At 54.0% G+C, this 10,764-nt stretch overlaps 1 protein-coding gene across 2 annotated transcripts in view; it reads left to right on the top strand.

Moving 5' to 3' along the window:
• The window catches only part of LTO1 (LTO1 maturation factor of ABCE1), a 79,405-nt gene that overhangs the window by 29,275 nt on the left and 39,366 nt on the right, over positions 1-10,764 (top strand). The window lies entirely within an intron of this gene.

The following is a 10,764-nucleotide window of genomic DNA, read 5'->3' as shown; positions in this document are numbered from 1 at the left end:
CCCTCTGAATAGTTTAGTGTCATCAAATCACCGTATCCTCTCACAGTAAAGGCTCCAAGAAAACGGACAAAAAAGACCCCTCCCTTTCTCAAGGGCGCACGCACCAAGGCAAGACACCCCCACATTCAGGGCTGATTCTTCCCGTGCTCTATTCCCGGCTGGAAATTAGGGTTTCTAATATTCCAGATCCAGGAGGGTAATTACCCTCGGTTTACGCCTCGGAAGCCGTGGGTGGCCCCAGTAGGGAGCACCCACCGCCGTGTCCCCCTCCCCGGGCACCTATGCTCGCTTTGGCCCCCGTGCACGCCGGAGCCTCGCAGCATCAGCCTGCGCACGAGGGCCGCCGGGTTGCTTTTTCATTCATAAAATCCCGACCCGGCGGCCGCCCCGATGATTTATGGGGCTTCGCGCTATCACCCGGCGGCTCCTGTCCCGGGGGTCTACGGGGCCTGAGCCCCGCGTGCGCCCCTGCCGGGCTGGGGCGGGTAGGCGACAGCGAGGGGCAGCGGGGCAAAAGAGGCTCGCCCACTCCAGCAAAACGGGCTCCGGGTCCTGGAGGGAGCTTCCCCCCAACCCGGGAGAAAGGCAGAGGAAACTGGAATTAGCATTAGCCAATGGGGGCCCGGCGTTGTTACTAGGCGGACCGGGCAGATCTCAACGAGGAACTTCGTTGATTTCCCCGCTCAGGGACGGGCGCAAAAGTGCAAGCCCGGCCAGTGAGCGTGAAGAGCCGTCCAGGAACCCGCGGGGGAGGCGCTGGAATTTGGGGCCCCGCGGGGAGCGCTGGCTGCCCAGCCCCCACCCAGGATCCCAGATCTGTGTTCCCCGGAGCCCGCGAGAGGGCCAACAGCCCCGGTTGCTTGAGGACTGCTGTTTCTAGGAGAACAGAGGATGCGTTTTGATATTAATTTTTTTCCAAAGAGAAAAGCAACTTTTGAAAACTTTTATGTTGCAGTTTTAATTTTGCACTGCTTTTAAAAAACCCACCACGAAGCAGGAACTCCGAATTCTGGGCTCATTTAAAGTGCTCTGAGCTTATTTCTTGGTGACCATTTAGAGACAAAGGACCGGCAGCTCAATCGGGAGGGAAACCACGTTGGTTGGAAAGGAAATCCAAAAGTAACTAAATCACCTTCTTGCTTTCCTGGGTCCCTGGCCCCCCACCGGGGTGACCCAGGCTGGGGAGATTCGTCGGCCCCGAGAGGGCAAATTCCGCAGCAGGCGCGTTTGCCACCGTCCCTGGCTGTGGGAACTTTCATTCAAGGCGGGGGAAGGGAGCGCGTTCATTCAGGAACCCGCGCGCCGCGGCGCCGACACTGGGATGCACCGCGGCTGCGCGCCGCCCCGCAGGAGGAGGGGGGGCTCTGAGGAGGGGGTGCAGGGCCCAATGGGGCTCTTCCACGGGTGTCGACCTCCCGCCTTCCCCAGAGAGGACGGGCTGGGGACGGGCGGACGCACCCAGGTGGGGTCACCTGCAGCCGCATACCTGCCGGCGACTTGAAAGGACTTGGCTCCAGCTCCGCGAGTTTTCCGCTGTTAAGCCCTTAAGTCGCCCTGGGAAACGCTTCCGAATGAGGGCCACGGGGTTCCGGGGGCGCTCGGGCTCCCCTTCCCCCACACTACACGCTTTGGGGGCGCGCATGGCGGCCCACGTGCTGCGGTAGCTCCGCCCTGGCTACGTGGTGCGGATCCCTGGCGCCCCAAAGCTGCGGCTTCTGGCCCTGGAGCCCACCCGGCACAGGCACAGCTGGGCGCAGAGGCAGCCGCACCTCCCACCGCTCCAAGCTTGTGGAGGTGCGTTTCTGCCTCTGATCAATTCATTTCAGCCACACACAGACTACCCGAGCCCCAGTAGTCGGTCCGGCAGTCTGCGGGGTCCGGACACCCCTCCCCCAGCTCTGATCTCGGGCGAGGTGTGCGTGGGAGTTAAAAAGCAAACCCCAACAGGTGTGTGGGTGGCTGGCTCCTGCCTCTGAGATCCCGAGGGAAAACATGCTCTTTTGGGGGTGAATGAAGATTCTAACTCCTTGACCTCCGCCTCTCAAAACGCAGCGCTTGATGTCCTGAGTAACATGAAACCCCAAGTCCACTAGGAATTTCCTGGCCTCTTGGCTCAGGTCTCTGGGCGGTCGTTGACCAAGTATTGCGGAGTGGGTGCACAGATTGAGAAGATAACCACCTTCAACTAAGGCAGATCGGGCGGGAGGTGGGGGTGGTGACCGAGGAGGCCATGTCCTTCCCGCGTCTTCCGTGCCCAAGCAGGGCCGCGGCTCACCAGAGGCTGAGCAGACCCCCTTCCCCGAACGAGGGCGCAGGGCTCCACTGTGGAGACTCGCGTGGCCTAGGAAACGTGTGGCTTGTGGGAGCGGGAACTTCCGGGAGAAGGACCAGCTCTAAGACCCTCGTCGAATCCCGCGGCGCCCCCACCGCTCCCCACTCCCGGGAAGGACGTGAGGCCCCTTCCCTCTCCTCTAGGACTTGTCACTCTGCCCCCATCCCCTCCCCTTTCCGGAGAATGTCTGCAGGGAGGACCTCGCACCCTCCTGTCTTTCAGTCAGTTTCGTTCTGCCCTTGAAACGCCCGAGGTCCTATCATGCGCCATAGCCCTGGTGGTGGATGGAAGGACGACTGGGGGGGGGGGTCTTGATTATGGGGATCCTTCCAGTTTGGGGGCTGTGGACACTTGCCAGGAGGGACGGGGGAAAGACACTTTTTCAGGTGCGAGGCGAAGGGTTGCATACCTAACTCTCTGCACCCTTCCCCTGGGGTCCCTCGGTCTCAAGCCGTCGGGGCTGGTGGCGGGGCACGGGTTTGGTCCCATTGGGGAGTTATTGGCACGTGAGGTCCGAGGGGTCGATGGGGCGTGCTCGGTCCTCAAGTCTCGCTAGGGTATTCGTACGGGGCTCGATAGGCTCCTGCCGTTCTGGGCAATGGGGGCCAGGGACTGGGGTGCGGCCGGGCTGGGGAGAGAGAGGGCGGCGAGAGCGCGCGCCGCGGGAACCTGGGTCTTGGCTCCCAAGCCGCGCGGGGCCGCGCCGCGCATTCCGCGCATTCCCGCCGGGCTTCGGTTCTGCCGCCACGTGGTTGCTCTGTGTGCCGCGCTTACCGTAAGGTTTGGAGAAAGCGCGCACTCGCTTCTCCAGAACACGTGCGGACCTCCCTGAGTATGGAACGCGGACACAAGGTCCAGCCACGGTGCTTTACCGGTCCACTCCCGATATAGAGACAGGTGTTTTTTTGTTTGTTTGTTTGCTTGTTTTTAATGTAATAAGGAGAGTTGTGTTGGTGGTGTAATGGCGTATTCAGTTTTTGTGGACATGTAGGATGTGGGCCCAGGCCCCATTGCTATCCGTAATAGGGTTGACTGTCCATCTGAGGAACGTGACCGAACCGGACCGGTGACCATTATGACTTCCCAGCACTGAGGAGCTACAGCTGTCCGACTCTTTTCTTTATTGTTCAAAATCAGCCGGTGGCTCAGTCCAGTGGCAGCTTGGGAGGTGCCCAGCACATAGGAAAACATTTATAAGCTAGCTATACCTATTTTTTAAAAAGTCATGAAGGGTCTTTTCTCAGAGGGTCAGTACAAGATAAAGAATTGAGCACTTCACTGTATCCTGAGCAGCTGACCTTAACCAACAGGACCCCTGCCTCTACCTCATGGCGCCCCTATGAACCCCAGGCTTGGCTGGGTCAGAGGATTTCTGAAGACCCTCCTGACACTGCCACCTCTAGGAATGGCGGCTTGGACAGAGTATGCCCTGCAGTCACAGGGAGGCAGGGATGGGGGATACGAGCAGGAAAGGCTGCAGGAAATACTCCTCTAGCCCGCATGGCCCCTTGCTCTGAACTACGTCTCCTGCAGGGTTTGGAGAAAAAGCCTTCATTAATGTCCCCATCCTCATCTCCTCACTTCTGCAAGGTGGTGGCCCCCTTCCCCCAGAACGCCTGTCACTGGTGCACTTAATCTTCACCCCCCCCCCACACTTACTGAGTGAGGAAACTGAGGTGTGCCTTATCCAAGTTCACGGCGTTGGCAACCGTGAGGACCTGACCGTCAGACCCACACCCTCAATGGCTGCTCCTCCCTCCATGTCACTGTCAGAACAATCCCAGGGCCTTCCAAGCTGATCAGGATAATCTGCTTTTCCAAGAATACATGCAAAAGCAAGCCACCTCTTTTTCAAGATGCCAGGAGGTTTACAACCATTATTTGTGAAACTGCACAAGACGGTCACACACAGACCCACATCTGCCAGGGGCTGGGCAACCTTGGGTGTCCTTATCTGTAAAATGGGGCATGATCGAGCTCCTCCCAAGGCTGTGGAGAAGAGTAATTAAGGTAACAGGTATGAAGCCCTTAGCAGAGGGCCTGGCGTATATCAAAATCTGCTCAGCGTGTTCACTTACATACTTGCTCTTATGCTGAATGATGCATGCTGGGTGTGGAATTAAACATTTCGATTTATATTCAGAAAGAATTTAAAAAATGGCTTCATAGTCTATAAACTCACTTTTATTTGCTGACTTCATCCTGAGCTGTCTGGACGTGAGAATTAAATCCTTGAATGTACTTATAAATAAATCTTTTCGAAGTTTAAAAAGGAGTAAAAAAGCCGATTAAAAAAGGAAGCACAGTAATTAAGGGCATAAGTGTCAATGTAAGCATGAAGAGCAGATGTCCAAGGGGAGATTTCTGCTGGTGAAAGAGGGCGGAAAGGTTAAGGCACCTCCCAGGTCTCTGGGTGGATGGGGCCCAGTGCCTGTCACTCCATGGCAAAGTGGAAGAGGGGAGGCAACCACAGGTGAAATTGGCCAAAGGTGTGGATCGGTGACATGGCTGGAAGCGAAGCAACATAACTGTCAAGAAGCCATGAGACTGAGGCCCAAGCCGCTGATAGTGTCAGCTGACCGCCAGCCCGGACACAGCACTACACAGCGGAGGGGACAGGAAGCTTGTTTAAATATTACGTACAGCTGGAGCCTCTTGGGGAGAGTGGGCTCCTGGACCCACCAGCCTGGAAGGGCATCGTCTGTGCCCCTAGGTCTCTGGGCATCCGTTGTCCTTTGCCCCACTGTCCAGTTATCTTCTAACCCAAAGAAAAAGCTGGAGGCACCAGCTAGAAAGCTTTCAAGCAAAATGTAACATTAGTGTTGGCAGCTGGGCAGGTTAACATCCTGTCAGCTCTGTGGGGTGTGGTGGGTGAGCCGAGTGGTCATCCTTTAGCCTGGAGGGAGCCTCAGCCCTTCCTTGGCCCTGGTGGGTCCCATGGTGGCCATAACAAAGGACCACAAACTGGGGGCTTAAAATGACAGGCATTGATTCTCTCACAGTCTGGAAGCTGGAATCCAAAATCAGGATCTCAGCAGGGCTGCGTTCCTGTCAAAGGCTCTCGGGGAGGCTCCTTCCTGCCTCTTCCAGCTTCCAGGGGCTCCAGGCGTCCCTGGGCTTGTGGCCGCATCGCCCCAGTGTGCCTCTATTTTCCCTTGGCCTTTTCCTCTATGTGTCTTCTCTTCTGTTTGTTGGAGTAGAACTTGTCACTGGATGTAGGGCCCCCTGGCCAATCCAAGATGACTTTATCTCAAGATCCTTAACTTGGTTTCATTTGTAAAGACCTCATTTCCAAATAAGGTTGTATTCACAAGCTCTGGTGGTTAGGAGGTGGACGTATGATTTTGGGGGGGCACCATTCAATCCACTAGAGGTAGGGAGAGGGAGAATGATGGGACATGCTTTGTAGCACCTTACATAGGCAGGCAACTAAATCTTTTTATTTGCTAAGGGCATGGTTTGAGTCAGGCCATGTCTGTTAGATGTTTACGGACACGGGCAGGGCTCAAACGTGACTGAGTTATGGTCTCTGTCCTCCAGAGGTTTCCCACTAGAGAGCTGAGAAATAATGCATAGAATTTTTTTTTTTTTTTTTTTTTTTTTTTTAATGAGAGTTCCCGGCCAAATTGGCAGATGCCTTCTGCAGGCAACCATGCCCCTGTCTTGCTCATTCCTTTCCAGAGGCAGACGGAAGTAATGAGCAGTACGATTACCAGCAGAATTCTGTGGAGGGGTAAACAGACAGGTTTCACCAAACAAGGAGGAAGGACAGAAACTGAACAGGCAAAGTCCGAGGTGGTTAGGTGGTGGACATAACTAATAAGCGAAGGGTCTCTGAACAGTGTCCAAGTTTTTCTCCAGCATTAAAACACAGTGGTGGAGAGTGTGGACTCTGGAACCAACAGGCTCTAGCCCCAGACCTGCCGCCTCCTCTTTGTATGGCTTCACCGCTCTGAGCCTCAGTTTCCCCACCTGTAAAATGGAAATAATGACAGTGTTGACCTCACAGGGTCTTGAACGACTTGGCGTAGGTAAGTCCGTCAAGAGCGCGTCCTGCCCTTGTTAGCCAAGACCCACAATAAATCCCACACGCTGAAACTGTGACTTCATTAAGTCATAACCAACTCATCCCTCCGTTTTATTTTAATCAAAGGCTTATGTAACTGCCAATGAGATCAACATGAAATAAACAGGGTTGTTATGCAGAGTTGATATACTTCCAGCCAAAGGGGAAAGTATATCAACAGAGGTTTTCCTTTCATTGCCTTGTCCTGGGTGAATGTACTGTTTCCTCTGTGATTCGTGAGTTATTGAACAACAGTAGGTCTCAGAATCCCCTTTGTAGCTTCCCAGGTCAGAATTACAGCTGCAAGAAGGAAGCCACAGAGGGTCATGCAGGGCAGAGAGCCGGGTGGGGAGCACTGGGGGGGAGCTCAGAGCAGCTCTTGGGAAGACGAATCTGGGCTTTCCCAGAGGGAGACCTGGAAGGCCTCCTGGCCTCTCCCGGCCCTCATCCACCTCTTCCCTCTACCCTTTGGTTACTGGCTGATGAGGCCAAGTTCAAAATCCACCCACCAGCAAATTCCCATGCAAGTTTCAGGGTGATAGACAGAGGCTGTTTGGAAAGAAGAGATGAAAGATAAGGATGGTTGTGAGGAAGGTGTGATTGCCACGCAGGGGTGGAGGGGGAGAGATCAGGGAGTCAAAAGGCCAGGGGAGTGGGCAGGCGAGGGAGGCAGGAGGAGCCAGGACAGTTAGATGCTCACTCTGGAAAGCAGCCTTTCTTCGTCCACCCCGGCTGCTCCTGGGCAGAGTAGCCCCGACACTGATGATAGCAATAACGGATCGCTGCTTACTGAGCTCTCCCAGCTGCACAGCGTCACCACAGATTATATCTAACTCCTCTTCCCAGCAACCTCCGAGGACAGTCACCTGTTCCCCACTTCACAGATGGGAAAACTGAGGCCCATGGGGTCATTTGCTGTGGCAGAGCTGGGATGCGTCCGGCTGTATCTCACTCTAAAACCCAGAGACAAAGGCGAATTACCGAGCACCTAGAAATTGCAGGGCTCACCTTGAAAGACACAGCTGTATTGGGATATGATTTACACAGCATAAAGTTCATCCTTTTAAAGTGTACAAGTCAGTGGTTTTCACTATACTTAGAGTTGTGCAGCCATCACCACAATCTAATTTTAGAACATTTTCATCATCCCCCAGAGAAATGCCGTGCCCATTAGCCATCACCCCCTTTTCCTCCCAGCCCCAGGACACCTGTCTCTATGGAGTTACCAGTTTCGGGGTACTTCATTGAAATGCAATTCTACACTATGGGTCCTTTGAGTCTGGCTCGTTTCATTTAGCAGAGTGTTTTCAAGGTTCATCTATGTTTTGTAGTGCATATCAGACCTTCGTTCCTTTTTATGGCTGAGTAATATTCCGCTGTGGGCACGGAGCACGTTTTAACCGTCCACACATCCGGGTTATTCCTGTGCGCTGGCTCAGAACCACCTGCATTTGTTTCCCTTGCACAGCAGGGCTCATCTTTAGCAGATACTCCAGCGGAGGGAAGCTGTTGGCCGGGGGCTGGGGGCGAGGTTAGCTCGTTGGGACCCAGGCGACCCAGGACAGACCTGGACACTTTCAAAGAGGACTTCTCAGCCAGTTCACCCCCCTGCCCTGCCCTTCTTATCCCCTCCTCCTCCTGTTCTCTTTTTCTTTCATCTTGTGTCTCATTCCTTCCACGGGGAGGTCGTATCGTCTGGAACCATAAGAAATGATGCATAAGACATGCTTTTTGGCTGTGACGTTAAGAAACTCGACAAAATGGACACATTGTCCTAATTAGCCAATGTAGGTCACCTGCAGAAATCAGGGTGAGCGTGGGGCATTCCTAGCGGCCCTGGTACAGGCATCGGGGGTGCGTCCGCTCTGACTTTCACTGCATAAACCTGCACCGTTAGCATCCCAGAAGTAACTAAGAGGTTCAACCTGAAAAAAGAAAACAACCTTAGACATGCCTCCAGACTCTTGCGTTCCCATCTCCCGATCCAGTCTCCCTCATGGGCCTGGAGCCCCCAGGGCAGCAGATTCACCCAGGAGCAGGGTGCTTACCACTGCACAGCCTCTGTGGAGGGAGGGGAAGTGAGCGGGGAGGGGGTGCTGGGGCTGCATTGGCCAGGCTGGCCCTCTGATGTCTCTTCCACCCCAGCCGTGAGCTGCCCAGAGCTAGACCACGGCACCAGAAAGCTAAAGAAACTCTTACACCTCAGTTGGTTTAGAAACCCCATCCCCTCCCCATCTCCAGTGTCCCTCACCCAGTGGGGCAACTCAGTCTCCTCTTTTGTCAAGGGGGGTGTTGGACAAGACCAGCCCTCATAGGACCAGGGAGGATTAGAGCAAGCGTGCCATCTGCCTCTGTGTCTCCAGCTCCACAGGCTTCTGCCCAGAACTGGCACCGTCCCTGCTCCCGAAGGGCGTGCGTTCTAGCAGGACGAGTGGACAAGCCCACGGACACTAAGTCGTGTAACGGCAGTGGCTGAAAGCTGAGGAGCAGGAAGGAAGAGACCTGAGAAGTCGGCCTGCAGGACCAGGAAATCTTCCAGGGAACTCGGCTGAGGGTATTGACAGGCGTACTAGTCAGCAACTGCTGCCTGACAAGCAGTCCCGTAATCAGCAACATCGAACAACCAGCATTTATCTCAAACAGATCAGGACTGTGGGAAAAGCAGGTCAGGTGACCTGGCTCTGGGTCCCTCATGATGTTGCAGTAAGTTGTCAGCGGGGCTACAGCCGTCTGAGGGCTGGAGAATCTGCCTCAGCTCCTTGGCACTCATACACATGGCAGCTGGCAGAGAGAGAGAAAGAGAGAGAACCAGCCCAAGGCAGAGGCCGCGGTCTTCCATAACCTTATCGTGAAAGTGACATGTCACCAGTCTGCCACACTCTATAGGTCACACAGACCAATCCTAGACCCATGTCATGAGGAGTGCACAGGACGTTAATGGATATGGCAGGTCGGGGTCACTAGAGGCCATCCTGGAGGACCATGGAACCCGGTGGGACTTCCAGGCTGAGGAAACACAGGCACAATAGTGGAGCATGTGGTGGACGCGGGGCAGAGCCAGAGGCAGGCTCCATTGTTTCTGTTCACTTCCAAGTTCACCGTCCACCTGGAACTGAATTGCGTCTGGTCTGAGGTGAAGCTAAGGTTTATTTTTTCCCCACATGGGTATCCTGTCAACCCACTTACAGAAAGGCCTGTCCTGGCTCTACAACACGACGACGGTCCTTAGTCCTAAATCAGGTAGATGGACAGGTGTGGGCTTGTATATGGACTTACTGCCCGGTTCTGTGGGTCTATTTTTTAGTCTTTGCCCCACATCACACTGTCTTAATGATTGTAACCCTCCACTGACTCTTGATAGCTGGTAGTCTAAGTTTTCTTTCCTTCCTTCCTTCCTTCCTTCCTTCCTTCCTTTCTTTCTTTCTTTCTTTCTTTTATTGGGGAAGGGGAACTGGACTTTATTGGGGAACAGTGTGTTCTTCCAGGACTTTTTCTAAGTCAAGTTGCTGTCCTTTCAATCTTAGTTGTGGAGGGTGTAACTCAGCTCCAGGTCCAGTTGCCATTGTTAGTTGCAGGGGGCGCAGCCCACCATCCCTTGTGGGAGTTGAACTGGTAACCTTGTGGTTGAGAGCCCGCGCTCCAACCAACTGAGCCATCTGGCCGCCTGGGAGCTGAGCGGCAGCTCATTGACTTCATTCTAGTTGTGGAGGGTGCAGCTCACTGGCCCATGTGGGAATCGAACAGGTGACCTCGGCATTAGGAGTACAGTGCTCCAACCACCCGAGCCACCGGGCTGGTCCAGGTAATCTAAGTTTTCTTTTCTTCTTTATGAAGGCCATGGCTATTCTTGGCCCTTTGCATTTCCATATACATATCACAATCAATTCACACCCCCCACACACACACGAGATGCTGGGGTTGGAATTCGGATTGCCCTGAATCTATAGATCAATGTGGGGAGAATTGATATCTTTAGAAATCAAGCCATTTAAGATACTCATCCATGAGCAGGATATGACCCTCTCTTTATTTAGATCTTTAATTTCATTGTGTGTGTACGTGTGTGTCTTACATCTTTCATTAGATTTCTTCCTATTTTTGATGCCATTATAAATAGTATCTTTTATACTTTTAATTTTAATCTCCCCACCCCCCCACCCCAAGATTTTGAATTGAAAGCCAGTCTTGCACAGAACCAGAGAAGGGAGAAAGTTCCTTCTGGTGTAGCACTGACAGGGTGTCCAGGTTCAGGGCCATCAACAGCTGAGGTCACAGGGTCCAGTGACAGGGTCAGGGCCACAGCAGTCATGCTGCAGGGCCTGGGTGGCGGTGTGGGGCAGGATCTGGGGCGTGATTTGGTTGTATT

This window comes from Rhinolophus sinicus, chromosome 14, assembly GCF_057876585.1.
Source record: "Rhinolophus sinicus isolate RSI-liver-muscle chromosome 14, RSI-T2T, whole genome shotgun sequence".
Lineage (NCBI taxonomy): Eukaryota > Metazoa > Chordata > Mammalia > Chiroptera > Rhinolophidae > Rhinolophus > Rhinolophus sinicus.
The sequence above is the reverse complement of the archived record's forward strand: the minus strand, read 5'-3'. Positions and strand labels throughout refer to the sequence as shown.